We start from the raw sequence: 18,233 nt of genomic DNA, 5'->3' as shown, positions 1-18,233 counted from the left end.
CCGGTTGCTTGTGTCTACCACTGTCTAGAGTCTTCAAGGAATGAGAGATTTCATATTTAGTGTTTTTACAGGAGGGCGCGAATTAAAGGATAAAAAGGTGCTTTTATGATGGCAGTCTCTTTTGCAAACTATTTTCCCGAAGTGAATGCATTTCTGATATCCAGGTGCCTATTATGTGAAATGTTGTTTTAGCTGATTTCGTTTAGATTTATCAGAATGGCATTTACTGTGTAATTTCTCATTACCCTTTGTAAACACGAAGCTTACCCCCCATTTCCTTTCATAAAAACAACTTTGTATATTCCAGTGGACTCTACTTAGATGAGAGGTTTGACAACACTTCCACCCATGCTTTTTATAGCATTGTCTATACATTTGTGGTCAAGAGCATGGCTTTGAATCCCAACTGCCCCACTTACTAGCTTTGAAATCTGGAGGAATTTGCTCGTCCTTTTTGAACCTCAATTTCTTTGTTTTTAAACAGGGGTAGTAATACAATCTCAGGATAGTCATGAGGACTAAATGAAATAATGCATAATTAAAACCCCTAATACAGTGCCTGACATGGAACAAATGTTGGCTATGTTGTTGAGGGAGACGCTAAGTGACTGTGATGTGTTAGTGGGTTTGGTAAGTTTATATACCACACCGTCACCGCAGGAATGGTTTACTGAAATATTTAGGGAGGGAGGAGGATACAAGAGTTCATATTGCTTGTATTGTTTGAAAACAGTGATAATCAATAGTAAAATTTCTGTATTTTCTTAGTCATACTTGTAGCATTAAAAAATTGGTTGAGTTTTTTTTTTTTTTTTTTTTTTAGCAAAAGGGGATAACACTTTTAAAGGATTGACAAACCCCTGCTTTACTCACTGCCAAATGTGAGGGAAACCTCACAAAAACTTCAGAGCCCAGTTTTTCTGTGGCTGAAATTACCCTTAATTAAGTCTTACGGACCTTAGAATATGTTTGTGAGTACATATGATTTTCCTGTAGATACTTTTTTAGACGATACAGTTATTGAGAGCCAATTATGTACCAAACACTGATAAATCAAGTAGAGAGTTGTAGAGAAGAAACCTCAAGAACTATTGGGGAAAGGATATTAATGCAATGGAACTTTTCACAGTCTCAGAAAATTAAACTTCATGGCATACGTGGAGTATGGTATGATTCCACCATGCCTAGATATAGTTTTTCCTTTCAGCTAGTGAAATATAAACATTCAGGTTATAAGAGTTCGGGGTGCTTTATACTTGCTAAGGACAATCCATTTTAATAATGGATCAACTTTTAAAACTGTAAGCTCAAAGCAGGATAGGAAGCGCCTTCATACCCAGCGTTAAAACAGCTGTAACTCGGGCAATATTCCTTATTTGAGACCAGTGGTATCATACGATGAGTGTAATTGCTGGTGTTTCCTTGACAGCATTTTTTTTTTAACATCTTTATTGGAGTATAATTGCTTTACAAGGGTGTGTTAGTTTCTGCTTTATAACAAAGTGAATCAGTTATACATATACATATGTTCCCATAGCTCTTCCCTCTTGCGTCTCCCTCCCTCCCACCCTCCCTATCCCAGCCCTCTAGGTGGTCCTTGACAACATTTTTTGAGGTACTCCCCTCTGCAAACGTGTCCGCGGCATGACTGAGAGCAGAGAGCTTCAGTATCAAGTACCTTCCTTCCCCTTTCATTCCTCATCTGTCGCCCTCCCATTATGGTTTCTGGTGGCTTCTAGCTGCTGGGTAGAATGAATGAATTGTTCTGCATTGGCTCAGTTGTCAGGATCGGTGCCATGTGTTTTACTGTCACCGTCTCTTTTAATCCCTGATACAGGCCAATGAGTTAGGCACTTTTAATGCCATTTTACCAGGAACTGCAGCTCATTGAGGTTGACCAAGTGCCTGAGTCCCAGTAAGTGGCACTGGGGGAGCTAAGGTCTTACCACTGTGCGGTGCCCACGTGGGTCCAACAGCGAGTATCCTGCAGGCAGTTTCACTTCCTGTTGCATCCCAGAGATCTTGGTGAAATGTGTTCCCACTCTGTCCCACCTGGGTAGGGTAACAAGTCATGTGAATGGCACGGCGTGTGAACGGCACTGCCCAGCCAGTGATTTCGGAATTAGCTCTTGGGAGTATCTCTGGCCACCTCATCATGTTCCTGCTGTTTCCTAAAGCCATTAGAAGTGTTTGCTTGTCTTGCCTGGGCTTGTGTTCCAGACCCAAAAACTTGTACCTCCTGGTCAGAGAGCACAGGGTCCTGCCCAGTGAATGAAATTACCATCTAATAATGAAGGCCTTTGTACTCCTGTGAAACTTTATTGATGGGGAAATGGAATCTTGTAAACTGACTTCCTGATAAATCAGACTGATGGGCACGCTCTGGACTTGGGGCTGTTTGCCTTCCTTTAGAGATTGGGACCAGTCTGCTACCGCCTGTTGACCTGAAGGGAAATTATTAGCACCCACAGACTGTCTTTTTTGTGCTTATTTTTCAGTCTTTTCCAAATTTTGATACCTTTAAGTCATGATGGCTTTGCTGCTTCCCCTGTTAACTACCCAATGTGCTGCTTCCAGATCTTCCTCTGCGCACATTGATGGTCCTGGGGTGAGATATCTGCATGTGGAATCATCCTTGTCCTTAAGAAAGATTTTAGAGGATGAATTAATACTCCTGGGAAGCATATTTTGCATCAGTACTTTTGATATTTCAGAGTGCCGTAGATTGTTATCATCATTGAATTGTTATGTTGAATCTGCTCATTTATTTGAGATAAAATCTGAGTAGGCAATTTGGTGGCTTTTACCACCTGCGGGTCCCCTCAGATAATAAAGATGCAATGTTGGGAATTAACCTCTGATTTATGCCTTGTGGTTTATTTGGTAAAAGACGGCAGAGGGCAGGATGCATACATTTCATTGAGTTGGGGGAATGCCCGTTTATTTTGGTTCTGTCGTCTGTGAGCTAACACACATGGCCCTCCTCAGTTCCCCTTGACCAAAACTGCCAGACATCAAAGTAATCAGCATTCATTTTTGAAAGAGATAGGAATGTATTGGGTCACAGTTTCCATCCCCCTTTTCCCAATCCAGCAGTCTCAGTCTCCGATGGCCTGAACACTAGACAGGGTACGAACCCATCAGTGTGGAGTCCCTTAAGGACATCTACAGTAACTCTTGTTATCGTCCCCAATGTCCTCTCTGCAATCATCCAGATCCTATGTGTTGTTCCAGGGCCCTGGAGGCGGAGCTTTCTTATTCTTCTCCAGTTAACTCTTCTAGAACCTTTTCCACCTGGAAATTTTCCTTCGTGTTTCAATTCAAAGCTGTTTTTGCAATTTGAGCCCATTTACCCTATGGAGATGGAGAACAGATGGCTTACAGGGTAGTCCTCCTTATAACTCCCCAGCTAAGCCCTCTTATTATTCTTTTCTATCAATTAAATGGTATGTTTTCTCTTTTAGGTTCTTTACTCCTTTGCTACTCAAAGTGTGGTCTCAGATCAGTAGCCCTGGCGTCACCTGGGAGCTGGTTAGAAATGCAGAATCTTGGGTCCCACCCCAAACCTAGAGAATCAAAATCTACATTTTAACCAAATCTTCAGGAGACCCTAAGCACATTAAAGTGCGACAAGCACCACTTTATTTTATCTCTTCGTAATTTGGTTATTATTTTCTCTATGCTTTTCTCTAGTGTGCCTTAACAGTGGAGGCCAAAGTCAGACATGGTGTCAATACTACAAGAGTGGAAATATTTTTAGCAAGTGTTTGTCTATCTCAATTCCCGTGAATATTTTGAACTAAATTGATGTGTAATCTTCATTTACAAGAAATGTGTAGTCTTCAGAGACTTTGGGGGAGGTCCTTTTCTGCTGTGTCTTGACATGAGTCACCTAAAGAAACCCCTCACTGTAGTTGAGTGACTTGGCTGCCAGGAATCTTGCTTTGCACTTATACTGAATACCACCCTGTCTTCTTCTTCTACTGGGATCGTTTTGTTTTTCTAAAGAGTTGGGCTCTTGAGATTTTAATGACTCATGGTTAGAAAGAGTGCTACTTTGGGGGTGGGGAAACTCCAAGTCTCACCCCAATGCTGCCACTAACCAGTTTCATGAGCTTGGGCAACTCATTTAATTATGATTTTAACTCTTATCTACCCACACGATCAAGAAAGTCCTGATAATACTAGGCCTGGGACTGCTTTGATTGTTCTGTTCCTATTAATCCATGAACCCTTTATACAGTGACTTGGTCATGGAGTAGAAGTTGCCTATAGAAATAGGAATGGGGCATCTAAAACAAAAATTGGGATAATTGTCATCCAGATATGTATTCTGATTAGTCACTGTCTGAACCTCCTTACCACTTTGATAGAACTCTCAGGTGGGAAAAACTTGCTAAGTTGATTTTTTCTTTTTTTTATTGAAGTATAGTTGATTTACAATATTGTGTTAGTTTCTGGTATGCAGCGAGGTGATTCAGATACATATATATATATCTATATACTCTTTTCCATTATGGTTTATCACAGGATATTGAATATAGTTCCCTGTGCTATACAGTAGGACCTTGTTTATTTTATATATAGTAGTGTGTATCTCCTAATCCCAAACTCCTAATTTATCCCCCCTTTTCCCTTTGGTAACCATAAATTTGTTTTCTATGTCTGTGAGTCTATTTCTGTTTTGTAGATAAGTTCATTTGTATCATTTTTTTAGATTCCACATATAAGTGGTATCATATTAGTTGAATTTTTGTTGAGTTTTCCTTCTGTTTCTTGGCTCTATCCCTGGAAGAAGTGCTACTAAACCACTAAATGGTCAAAGGCAGGGGCAGAAGGCCACCATGGGGAAGGGTCTCAGCTTATTTACTCATGTCCAGTGGTTCTCAAGTCACCTTCCTATTGACTTTCTCTAGCTGTGCATTAGAATGGGAAATTAGCAAGGATCTGGTTGCTCTCAAGGCTTGCACCTCTGTTGAAAGACTCTGGGAGAGCCTTTATTTCTACTGGAAGTTCTCTAGGGAGGCTCCAAGAAGAAATGGTGTGTGGTAAGTCAGTGGCTGTGTTTAGAGGCCCTGTTAGGAGCTGTGATGGTTGGGAGTGAGGAGAGCTGAGAATGGGAAGACAGGAAGAAAGGAGCATCTCTGAAGACTCTGTCTTGGCCTGGACCTTGACCTAGTCACGTTCTTCCTTAACTTGTTAAGGAAAAAAAGCATGGAGAAACCAAGCAAACGGGTAGGCCATTGTCCATTGGTGACACGGTTTTACAGAAAAAATGTAAGGCAGTTTCTGAGCAGAATTAAGCAAAGCTCATCACAGAGCTGTTAATTAAGTGTTAATTATAGCCTGTCTCTGGTGGATAGTAATATTGAAATTGTGTGGTTCGGTTTTATTTTGAAGGCATTTTGTCAGCGGCTCAGGCTACAGTCTAGAAAGAAGAGAAGCTGTTGTTTTCTTTGTGTACCTTAGGACCACAGCAGCTTCTGTGGCTATATTGAAAGAGGCTCTGTTCTTATCACCATTACCTTAGGATTCATTCAGAAAAACTTCATATCTAACTACCTGGAAATCAACTTGTTCTCTCTGTTCATTGTCTAGGTTTTAGGCTTTCAAACACTGTATCCTGTCATCGATGATGGTACAAGTGCAGTGCCCTGCACCACAACCCCCCACCCCGACCCTGCTATTTTTCTTCAAGTTTAAGTTTAGGGAAAACAGACCTATAAGTGTCTTCCTGGGAACACATCTTATATTTAGAAATTCCAGTTGCTGTTTCTATCTCAGTCTTGTACTTTGACTATTTTTTTGGTAATAAATCATCTTCCAAGGTGGGTATTTATTTCATCAAGTGAAAAACAAAACAAAACAAAACATGTGGGTGACTTAGGAGTAGCCTCTTAGAGAACAAAGTCAGTGGATGTATTTTAAAAAGTCAACTAACTCTGGAACCGAGGGGACCGAATCCTTAATTTTTTTGTTTGTTTGTTTTAACTCCCAGACATTTGAAGGGCAATGAGGGGGACTAATAGTAACAAGTAACATAAGGAAGGTGTCTTCTGGTTCACAGTGTCCTTCTCTTGTTATCTCATTGAGTTTTGCAAATGATTGTGAGGACAAGGTATTCTCTTCACTTTATTACACTGTGGAGGCAAAATTAGGTCAAATGCCTGGTCCAGGACCATACAGAAGGTCCTGGCTAAGCTGGGCAGAGATACAGACGTGGGAGTGATCAGATGTATTTCCTTGTGGGGTTGATCTCTTTTCCGTGGTCAGAATAGGGGAGCAGCATCACACCCTGCTGGTCTTCCCCCAGTTCTGTTGCTCTGGCCTCAGTAATCCTGGTATTCTCCCCGCTTCAGTCAGTGTTTTGCATTGCATCCGGAAGGTTCCTGTTTTCCTTTGGAGCAGGGACATATGAAAACATGGGGCAGGACTGGTTAATCAGATTCACCAGCTAGCTTCTAGTAAAAAGGTCGCGAGGGAGGGGGATGCAGTAGAGGTAACTTTCCATCAGTGGTAAATTGGGAGGCATCCACTGGGACTCTGAGGTCGTGGTGTGACAGTCAGCAATAAAGCAAGCCTCGGAACAGGAACACTTCTTCCCTCCAACTCTTCCCTAGAAGAGTACTAGGGAAGTGATGGATGTGAACTCCAGAATCAGCTGGTGAGTGTGTGCATGGCTTCCTCCATTTTCTCAGCTACAGGCAATAGCTCTGGAACATGGTTTCTCAGCCTCAGCACTACTGACATTTTGGGCCAGGTAATTCTTTGTTGTAGGTGGCCACCCTGTGCACTGTAGGACGTTTGGTAGTATCCCTGGCCTCTACCTACTGGATGCCAATGGCATCCCTCTCACCTTACCCCAACCCCAGATGTGACAACCAAAAGTGTCTCCAGGCACTGGTAAGTGTCCATCGAAAGGAGAGATTATTCCTACCCCCTCAAATTGAGAACTGTTGCTCTAGAGACTTTGTGGAATGCTTGGAGGCCAGAGGGTCTCTTTTATGAGAAGTGGGTTTAGCCCCACGAGCACACTTCAGTCCCGATGACTCCTGCCTGGCACTCCAGTGGGCCTGGGGGTCGCCTTCACAGACCCCATTTACCTCGCTTGGGACTGTGATCCCCTCAGTCACTGATCAGTATTCTTCATAAGGGTTCCTTAGTTAAGAGTTGTCACCACCTCTTCATTAGGATTTTGGCCCAGCTGTCCTCAGACTGCTTCTGGCTCATCCAGCCAGCTAGCTCAGTACTGCACTGACACGATGCGCTTAATTCAGCATGCTGGTAGGAAACTTTTTAGCAAATGCCATTTTCCAAGTCAAAAAGGACATGGCCGAGATGTCAGATAATGGAGAAAAGAGGGAGGAACAGGGCACAGTGGAAGCGAGACTTGAAAGGTGAAAGCAAAGGACCAGGAGCTTGGGGTCAGTGGGCGAAACGTCTGCCCCTCTTAGTCAACTGGAAGAATTTGCCTCCTTATCTGAGACAAAAAAGAAGTGTTTGCGGTTAGTTAGAAATCTGCACCATTGTCTGCTTCAAAGACCTTCAAGGCGCGAGCGATGTATACATTATCAATTACTGCAGATTATCTTTCCCATTTCTTCCCCTCCTTTTCCAGCTGCCAACGATTAGATGTGTGCATCTGGTAGCAATTTCAGTGTTTCGTCAAGTTACTCAGGCAGCATCGGCTGGCTGTGCCCCTCTCCTGTTCGGTTCCTTCAGATGAGAGATTGGGGAAAAGAATTCGGAAACAAAAGCCGCCCAATTCCTTCCCCGACAATTAGAAACATGCTTTGGCACCTGGAAATCGTGCATAAGAACCTCCTTGAACATCCATTTAAGCCTATTCATGAGAATTCTTTGTAAATTCTTCCCTGTAGCATTATAAGTCTTTCATTAGCCGACTTTAGAAAGGGTGGGGGTACTTCAAGCTTCTAATTTCTTCCGGGAAAGCAACAGAAGAAGTGGCCTTTCCGTGACATTTCTGTGGATGGCATTCACTGAAGACCTGCTCAAAGATCTGCTAACGCTCTCCGTCCCGGTATTTAACTGGAGCTGTGCCCTTTGTAAGTGAGCAGGTCTTTGTCTAAAATCGTTTCACAGGGCCATATTTTTAGCTTTACTACTACTACTTTTACGTTTTGTTCTGGCCTTGCCCCCGTACCCACCTCCTTTCTGAAATAACTTTGTCTCTCTTCCCAAGATACGTCCTAACCTTGGCTCTACCTTTGGTCCTTGGCTGCCGTCTGGTCTGTGGATTCTTTATTGCTTCCTCTTCCCACCAGGGCGTTTTGGGCTGGTGTGTATTCAGGTATCCGGAGAGGATATGAGATCCAAGGATTTCTAGTTGTTCATGACAGTGGTTCCAGTAAGATTTAATGACTGAGGGCTTATGATGTGTGAAACACAATGACGAGACCTTTTCATGTATTATCTCATTGAACCTCAGTGATAACCCTATGGAATGGGCACCGTTAGCCCCATGTTACAGGTGAAAAGATTGCGATTTAGGAGGGTTGGTAACTTTCCCAAGATGACAGAGAGAAGGGTAAGGAGAGTAGAGATAATGTACATTGTCCGTCTTTTTTAAAATTTTAACTTGGAAATAAGCCCTGAGTTAAAATTGATCAGTCTTTAAAAAGCATTAGCAGCCCTATAATGGCTCTATCTTCATTCTCAAAATAACCTGCCTGGACGGGGTTTCCTAAATTACATTTTAGAATTCAAAATTGCTTACAGGTTACTCACGTATCACTCAGGTAGTGGCAACCCAAGGGAAACACATTTATTCTGTTACTTTATTGTAAGCAACACGACGCTCATCTTTAAAGTAAGCCAGTTATTTTAGAACCTCTGGCCTTCTGTAGTCTAAGGTGGATGGTCCAGTTTTCCATCCTCCCTCACGTTGGCTTTTGTTTAATTATTGCTCTCATAGCCCAGAGATCTTTATGCCTTGCATGTCTTTAACAAGAATTCTTAAGGTAAAATGAATGAGAATTGTATACATTTGAAATACGCTGCCATATACTTATATATTTATGATCTGTTTCAGTTGGTTTCAGAGAGCATTCTTTCATGATTTAGACTGCTTAAGAAAAAAGAAAAAAAAAAGCGGTGGTGGGGGGGGACAGCTCGCTTAACTTCAAAGAATCCCAGATGAAATTCTGCCCAACCTTCCCCCTTGGTATACTCAAAGCAAGAAGACAGACAAAGGCTAAAACCTTTTTGTCTGTGGTTTATGCTGATGCGTTTAAGGAGATGTTAATTAGAGGTGTGTAGTAGGGAAAGTTTCCTTCTGAGCTTGACCTTCTTACGAGCAGCTGGGAATGGCCCTGTCCTGTGTTAGGCCAGTTTAATGACCAAAACACCTACGGGAAGGAGATCAGGGCCACATGGCTGAGGTACCTCGTGGTTCCTTTGAAAGATGCTTGTTCAGTTCAGTACATTTTTCTTGCATTACCAGGCTCTTCCATAAAGTCAACCGCAACCTGTATTATCGGGGACTCCGACTAAAACTTGCAGTAACTAGGAAATAAATTAAACACGGGTTTTCCCTTTTCTCCAGCTGCCAAAAGTGATGTCAGTGGCGTTAATGATCCTTGCCTCTGCCCTCTGCAGACGGTAGGGCTGTCTGTGAGAACACTTGTTCTGTGCTCTGGTTCCTGGGCTGTTACAGAAAAGCTGATGATGGTAGATGAGAAACAATTGAGCAGCTGGACAATTACTAGAAGGTAAAGTCAGGCACTTGCTTTCTTCAATTTATGAGATGACTCCGGGGAGTGGGCAAAGAATGCGACCTCTATGAAGTATTTAACAGAAAAAGTAAAGGCAAGGGGACTAGGTCTGCTTGCTTTTCCTTTTGCCTAATTGCGGAAACGGTATTGCAAACACCATGTTGTAAACGAAGCCGTGATTTTCATTTAAGTCTAGTAGTTTGATATCAGAGCCAGACAAACAAAACCTATGTCCTGTATTTCTGAACATCACCAAAAAAAGAAAAAAAAACCAATGTGAAATTACAATATAAACCTCAGAGCTGGGATGGTACTTCCTGGGAGGCAGGAATAAACTGCAGAATTAGCTCCCACGAAGGCAGGAGAAGGAGTGACTTTTATGACTTGTGTCCTCAGGTAGGGAAGATGATGTCCTGTTATTTTCATGTCTTCAAGCAACAGGTTTATTTTGGTTGAGCTCTGTTAAAACGAAAGCTTCCTGTCTCCCAGCACATGTGGTCTGACGTGAAATGTTAGAGGGATTGTTTTTCTGAGTTCCTCTACCTTGACGATCATGTATGTGGGGACTTGTTAGAATTTTGGCAGAAGAGAGATCTGAGACATTTGGATTTACATTTTGGGGGGAGACCGTTATGGTATTGACCCCCACTTGCTTTATCTTTTAATTACCTTTTGCCTTATCAGCATGCTCTGTCTTTACTGAAAAGAATGGGCAATAACTGAAGTGTATATTCTTTGCCTTAAAAGATTTCTAAATGTTTATTCAGATTTCCTTAATAGATCGTTGACGGAATACTTTTCATTGCTGAGAACCATATGTTGTTGCTGTTTAAATCTATCTTCTCCATAAATCCCTAACTCTCTGGAAAAGTTTCCAGACCCTCCTCCCTCTGCCCTTTGTTGTTGGGGAAGGAGAAATCCACGGCGCTGACAGCCCTTACCCCCCCCCCCCGCCCCCGCCCCCCCCTCCGCTGGACCACATCGGGAGCCCACAGGCGTGACGGTCGCCCTCCCTTTCTTCTTTCCTTTGCGTAATATGTGTGCCTGTCTTCACTGGTGGTCTCCTGAAGTCACCAGCCCTGCCAGAAGGTCTTTCCCTGGGACAAAGGGGGAACTGGAGCGAGATGGCCTCTCACATGTTGGCAACTCTCCCCGAATAGCCTTCCTTGGCAACTCTGCGCTCTGGAAGGGCTGGCCAGCAGCCTTGTTGTTTTCACCCGCCCTCCCCCATGTGACTCGCACCAGGCAAAACTGCTATTTAAGCAGCTCCATTAAAAAGCTCTGGCTTGGCCGATCGGTTACCGTTTGCCATTTAAGACCATGAAACCAAGTCTTTTCCAGCTCAATTCTGGCCTAAGATGTTGGTTTCCTTCCTTTAGCTAAAAACGGCTTTCTCCTTTCAACATAAAGTAGCAAACATCTTGGGTCTTATCTCTAACTTGACTTCTTTAGTTCAGTCCTAACTTGATTTTTTTTCTTTTTGGTGATTATGGTCTGAAGGCTTTAAAACAGAAGCCTTTTTCACTACTTAGATCTGTCCTTTCCCAAAGTCTCAGCTTGCCCCCATACCTCCCAGCCGTACCTTGTGAAGAGCAGAGAAATGTTCCCCTTGGCCCAAACTTCAAGCTCTCTGGATTTAACGTTCTTTTCTTTGGGTGATTACCGTAGCTAACAGAGCTGGGCTGGTAATGCTGCTTCCTCCCTAGATGCTACCATCAAACCCACATGGTAGAACCCAAGCTCTAAGTCAGGAAATTCCTTTCAGAAGGGGTTTCACATTCTGTCAGATGCATCCATGCTTTCGTTTATCTATCGGAGATTGCATGGTGAATGGTAAAATAAGGAACACCTACACACTACCAGGACTATAAATGTATTTGATACTGATGATTTTTTTAAAAAATTACTGGGCCTGTTTTTCAGATTTCAGGTACGCTTAAAAACAGAGTACTTTTGCAGTGTGTTATACGGTGTTATAGGTAAGCACTCTGGAAGACTTGATCAGCTCTAAATTAGCGGTACCGTGAATTAACTACAGTAGCATCAATGAGGTAGCTGAGGAAATGAACTGTGCTCATGGTTAGGGGTACACAGTTGAATATAATTGTGTGAAGTGAGAAATCAACAGACCTGGGAAGACAGGATATAGGAGGATGTCACAGGTGCTGTGTTCCGCATCCTGCAAGGTGCAGAGCTCCCTACCCACCTCTCTGCTCTCACATCCCTTCCACCTTTTTTCTCCCTCTGATCCCAGCCAAAGGTAACCTTTTTCTCCTCCGAGAGTAGTCTCCCCCTACCCTCCTGGCTCTTCTGAATACTTTGCCTGTGCCGCTCCCTTAAGGACTTAGGCTTTTGGAAACCAAACCCAGGAAGCCAGAGGGGTTTCTTTCTGCTTTCAAATTGTCATACTTCTCCCCATACACAATGAATTGGGAGGATGGGAAAGGGTAGAATACCAAGAAGGTTTAAAATGTTGGTTAACATTCTATCTTCTCATCACAGATTTTTCAGAATGGGAAAGACCTAAATGTGATTAAAACATTATTTCCTCGCAACTTAAAATATTTTTGACATTAAATATGGAATACTAAAAGTTCAAATCCTTTAAGTAAATAATGAAATCAGAACCATAGCTGAATAGTGGTGTTCCTTGGGTGACAGGAATTATAATGTTTGTAATGAATTATATGTTTATTCCTTCTTTACATTTACTGTCTCGTAAATTTTCTATATTACGCTCAAGATTTTTTTTTTTAAGTCACAGCTGTTTATGTTAAGGGAAAGAGAAATGTGCAGTTTTGACACATTTCTTCAAGTGGAGGAATTTATTTATATGAATTTTTCTAGTTGAATCTACAATATAAGATCTCAAACAATGATCTCCATTGAAGAAAAGTCATTACTATAGTTACTTTTTTTTTTCAAGCATAGTTGGATAAGGAAGAGTTTCTTTCTGGCTACATCTTCCTACATGACAACAGCCAAGCAACTTACAGTATTATACTCCCATCTCCTTAGTAAAAGCAGAAACCGCTAGTAACTTTCTAACCAGGTATTTTAACCATGTTGGGCTTAGCTCAACAAATCGACAGGAAGTTTCAAGGCATTTAAATACAAGATAAAAACTTTTAGCCAATGGGTTTGACTAAAGGGTGTGGGTCCACATCATAACCTTATGCTGTTTCCAGCTGCTTACTCTGTGGAGACTAATCGGTAGGCTGAGATAGTGTGAAGGGAAGCGGAAGCTTTGTTTTTCAGCTCTAGCCGGCATAGTTTAAGTGGGTCGAGTCCAGAAGATGTAAATTCCTGCTGGATACAATAATGCAATAATCCATAGGTCTCAAGCAGCATTGCCCAAGTGTTGACTTATTTGATAATGCTTTAAAAATTACATTTTTCATTACTGGCAACAGGATTAGGTGGGTTTTATCCTGTGAGAAGACACATGCGGACCGTAGATGCTGATGCGGTGATGAAATTTTGTCAAAATGTAATTTCCTGCTACTAAATCTTGTGACAGGTGCATCGTATTTCTGGGTTCAGAAGTTATTCCCCAGTGATGTAACTAGAGAGCATGTATAACAGGAACATCACCATTTGATATTTGCACAGCTCTTCTCCAAGGATATGTTTTGCTTTTTCCGTTTCCAGTTTATGAGAGCTACAAATGAGTTCTTGTAAAACATCGTAGCAATATTTGCCTCATATGGTCGGTTGTGAGTCGATTGGAGTTGTATATATCAAGTGCACTAAACACACGTTACCATGTCTTCTTTTTCAGCACGTGCGTTACAGCCTTTATCATTGTATATTTTTTTAATTTGTCGCTCAACAGATGTTTATTGCATTTAACGACTGTGGGAGGCTAGTATTGCTTTTTTTTTTTTTTACATATTCCCAAGTTACAGAGATGTATGAATATAGATTATATTGCATGCAGACAGATATACACGGTTGCCCTTCTTCAAGTAAGTTGTTTTATTCAAGCGCAGCCCTTCTTGATTGCAAGTGTGTAGAGGCGGGCATACGATGAACTGAAGTCCCGTGAGGCGTCTGCTAGGGTCTGTGTGGAGTGTTAGGAGAGTCCCTTTCCGACAAAACTCATTACAGCAATGGTAAACAGCTATGGTTTGGGAACTTTAGTGTTTGGAGTTCTTTGGCTTTCGGTAATACCTCGCTGCGAACCATTATCCAGCTTAATCAGCTCTTTTACTCACCGTATTTGGCTCTCAAAGCTTTTTGGCTGTCTCCGAAGATCAAATGTGCCCTCAGACGGCCAAACTGGCTGCTGTAGAGACCATTCAAAAGAATATGCCCAAGGCTGAGAAGGCCGTTGCAAGAAAGAAATGGGACTTGAAGAAGGCATTCCAAAAATGCTTCGAACGATGTCTGCATGATTGGAATAAGTATGCAGACACCGACGTGGCTGCAGGAAGGAAGAGTCCTCGCTGAGGATGTCTGTTAAAAATCTTTGTCGTTTACTCAGTAGCTAAACTTTATGTACAGGCACACACACACACACCCTTGCACAAAGATAACCAGTTGTGAACTTCAGACTCTCTCTTTAAATTTTTCCAGGCCTCTATCGTCTGTTTATAGCTTCTGTTCCCATTTCCTCTGTGTCAGCCTCGCCTACCACTTTCCCACTTTAACTTCTTTCTAGACTCCTAAGTTGATGGTGCTGGTAGGTGGCGTTAGTGGCTGAGACATGTGTTGATCAGGATTTACGATAAAGGCTTTGAAAAGTAGTATGCCGAGATTTTGGAGTGGAAGGTATATGAAGGAATTGTTATATCCTTTTATTTCCTGCTCTTTGAACATACTACTTGTGGAAAATTACAAGGATGGTTTCTGAGTGGCCCAAAGCAATAGATTTCAGCATCTGGCGAAGCCTTTTTTTTTTTTTTCTCTCCTCGAAGGGCCCCCAATTTCTGCCCTTCTGCATCCATGCAGGTTGGCACGTGTGATGACACGACTTGTTCCTGTGCTAAGCTGTTCATTCAGCTGTCCTGGATGAGAGCCAGATGTAAAATGAAAAGCACATTGTGCATCCTTAACTTTTCCCCCATTTTACATCAATTGGTGGTTGGTTTGTTTGTCTCAAGCCTTTGTAATAAACTATGGCCTTCCTACTTAATTTTAGGCCGGGATGTATGAAGCTGTGTTAAGCTGTATGTAGATATCCTGGTAGGAACATTTTGGTAGATTGCAGTGTGAATTCAGGAGAAACTTGAAAGTACAGTTTTGCAAGGCCAGGTTTTCTTTCACTTGTAGCTTTCACAGTAAATCCTGTTTCTCTGGCAATTAAAGAGATAAGCCTGGAGTGCTTTTTTTGTTTGTTTTTTTTACCTTGGTGTCTCCATGTCAAGGCTTTATTTGTAAGTAGAAAAATAGACTTTCTCTGTCATTTAGGGGCGGAGTTAAGACTGTGAAACGAACAGAAATCTCCTGGTAAAACTGAGTCCTCATCTGGCAAATTTCAACCTCTCTGAAAGCCATTCTGTACTTGGTGAATGCTGGCTGGTCCCAGCCATACTCTCCTTCAAAGAGGAGAGGCAGAGAAAAGAAAAAGTTACGTTGGTCAACATTTACCTCGTGTGGATTTTCTAGTCTCTCGCTGTCCTTGTGGCTGACCTGGATCATTACTGCTTGCGTGTTGATCATATCACAAAGCATGTCCTTGCGGTCCCTTCCCTTATTTAAAGACGTCTTGGCCTGTCCTTCAAGGTTCCTCACCACCCACCCCAACCTGCGTCTGTAGACGTCACTCCTCCTACGCCTTTGCAGATATCTTGTGCTCCGACAAAACCACATTCCTCACTTGGCCTGTCCAGGGCTGGGCTGTCGTCCCACTGGGCCTCGTTTTGTCCTGCGCCCCCAGTGGAAAGTGTGCCTTGTCCCTTTCATTCGTTCTGCTCATATTTAGTGAGTTCCTGCTATGTACCAGCCCTTGTGCTGGGCTCTGGAGATGCAACACTGAAACACCATCCCTGTTTCCACATCCCCAAACTATTCCATTTCTGCCAAACCAAGCCAAGTGTGTCAACGAGGTGCTTCCATTACTCTCCTAGCTAGAAGTGTCCTTCCCACCTCCATACCTCCAGAGCTTTTTGCTTATGTGCCTCTATCATGGTATTCACCCCGTTTCTACTTTGCATTCCGTCTGTCTGTAAGTGAAGCTTACCTTCCTTGCTAGAATTTCTAGAAAGCAGAGCCTATAGCAGAATTCACCTTTGTATCCTCCACAGTACTTAATGCAACCATTTACTCATTCAACAGGTATGTTGATTAGCTATTCTGTGCCATCTACTGCTCAGGACATTCTATAAATATTGATGTTTATAGATACCTTTTGGATGCATGAAAAATGGGGACCTCAGAAGGATTATCTAATGTTAAGACTTGAGAGCAAAAGAGGCTTTATGAGGTTGAAAAGGTGTCTCCTCTCTGGAGGGGAATGGGTAGCACCCCTTGAGGTTTGACTTTTTAAATCGCATAGAAGAAATTTTGTATTTCTGCCAGAATAACTTATTTCTGTTAGACCTAAATCGGAACCCCTTGCTTTAGTTAATGATTAACTAGGTCTCTTTTGCTTGGATCTCCTTTTGCATCTAAAATTCTCCTGTCAACCAATGTCAGGTCAAAAACCGATTTCAGATTTTGTAATGTTAAGCCCTGCAACTTCAAATTCTAAAGTCTGTAGTTGACTTTTAACCAAAAGAAGATTAAGCCTAGCCTGACTGTGACCTGCTTACCATATTTTGTAGTTGTTTTACACAAAAGCTGCCGTGGACATTTTTGTTTTGATCATAAGAACATCAAAGTGTTTTGTATTGCTAAACTTCTGAAACCTCCAAATCACATCGATTGGTTTACTGACTTAATATTGACTATCTTGAGTTTGTGATTGCTTTAGACGCTTGCATTTTGAAAGAAAGTTAAGTACAGTTTGTTGATTGTACTGAAGTACTCAGTACTGCTTGTGCCTGTAGCTTCAGTGTATCTGAAGCTGCCCCTTTTAAAAGGTGCTGCCCCTTTTAAAAGAAGAACCCTAAAAAGCTATCAGACGTGCGTTTTGAGATGCCCGTGGTGACGAATTCTTTCGTTTTCCTTTTCAGAATGAAGACCTAAATGACCTCAGCAAATCCTCCTTTAACTCATGGGTACCCAGACTCTAAATATTTCATGATTCACAACCAGGACCTCACATCTTCCTCCTCAGTAGATGGTACGATGCACCCATTTCAGTTTGTTTACTTTACACAATCCTCAGGAGTTTGTTGACTGAACTGCAGGTTCTATATCGTGCCAAGAAAAAAGCACTGTGACACCAGAACAATGAGTCTGCATAAACTTCATCTTCGACCTTAAGGACTTAGCTGGCCACCTGAGCTGATGTGCCCCCCGCCGTGCCACAAGAGAATGGGTTTACGCTCATTGCATTTACAAGACACATTTCATCTGCTGCTGAAACCGTGTACGACAGAGCATCATTGTAAATTATTTCATACGGAACTGTTTGCTTTGGGTGGAGAGAGTATTAAATATTTAACATAGGTTTTTGATTTATAAGTGTAATTTTTTTAATTAAAATGTAACTTTTCTTACAGCACATCTTTTTTTGGGATGTGGAACTGAGGTATACAATGTTCTGTTGTAAAGAGTGGAGCCAATGCTTAAAACAAGGCTAACAAGAGTAGAGTAGGGTACGATCCTTGTTTTAAGATTGTAATTCAGAAAAGTAATATAATAAGAATCATAGTGCCATAGATGGTTCTCAATTGTATAGTTCTATTTGCTGATACTATCTCTTGTAATATAGCCCTGATGTTGAGCTGAGATCCTTTCAAGAGCTGATCTTAATTTCGTAATTTTTTTTTCCTGTGAGGCAATAGGCCATGTTAATTAAACTGAAGAAGGGTATATTCTACTGGGTATTTTCAAGTGTCAGCTTAAAATTGGCAATTGAATGGAAGCAAAATTACAAGAAAAGGCATTCAGTGTCTTCCATTGTATATACTGTAAAGAGGAGGCGACATGGGTGATCCCTTGGAATCAAAAGCTCTCTTTGGAATGAACAATGTGGGTGTTTGTAAATTCTGGAAATTTCTTTCTATTCATAATAAACTAGAGACTGTTGATCTTTTCTTCTCCCCTCCCCCACTCCTGTAAGCTTCCTGTTCCATTGCCACCATTTTTTTTTTCTGTTGCACACGTTAGGATCTTTCATTTCCTGCACTGTCTCTAGAAAGATGTAAGACAAGTGAATACTTTTCTTTCATTTCTAACCAGAAATTAAAATTCCAGAACGTGTTTTTTTATCATGACCAGGGCTACATGTCACTTTCCTTAAGACTCTTATCTCATGTTTTCTGAGAATGTCCAGTGTTACATTATTTAACTGAATGTAATTTGGTCCATTTGCCCCGGTGGCTACTGGCCTATGCGTGATTAGTTAATAAAACCCAGGGCACAGAGAGCACATCAAAGCATAATGAC

The 18,233-nt window shown here is 41.9% G+C and overlaps 1 protein-coding gene across 1 annotated transcript in view; it reads left to right on the top strand.

The window, feature by feature from the left end:
* IRS1 (insulin receptor substrate 1) overlaps positions 1–17,894 on the top strand; it is a 59,556-nt gene extending 41,662 nt beyond the window's left edge. The window contains exon 2 of the mRNA XM_065880872.1: positions 16,853–17,894. The gene's annotated coding sequence lies outside the window, so the exon portion shown is untranslated. The remainder of the gene's footprint in view (positions 1–16,852) is intronic.
* The last annotated feature ends 339 nt before the right edge of the window (positions 17,895–18,233 follow it).

Source organism: Phocoena phocoena, chromosome 7 (genome assembly GCF_963924675.1).
Source record: "Phocoena phocoena chromosome 7, mPhoPho1.1, whole genome shotgun sequence".
Classification (NCBI taxonomy): domain Eukaryota; kingdom Metazoa; phylum Chordata; class Mammalia; order Artiodactyla; family Phocoenidae; genus Phocoena; species Phocoena phocoena.
Note: the sequence above shows the minus strand (reverse complement) of the source record. Positions and strands in the feature narration are given on the sequence as shown.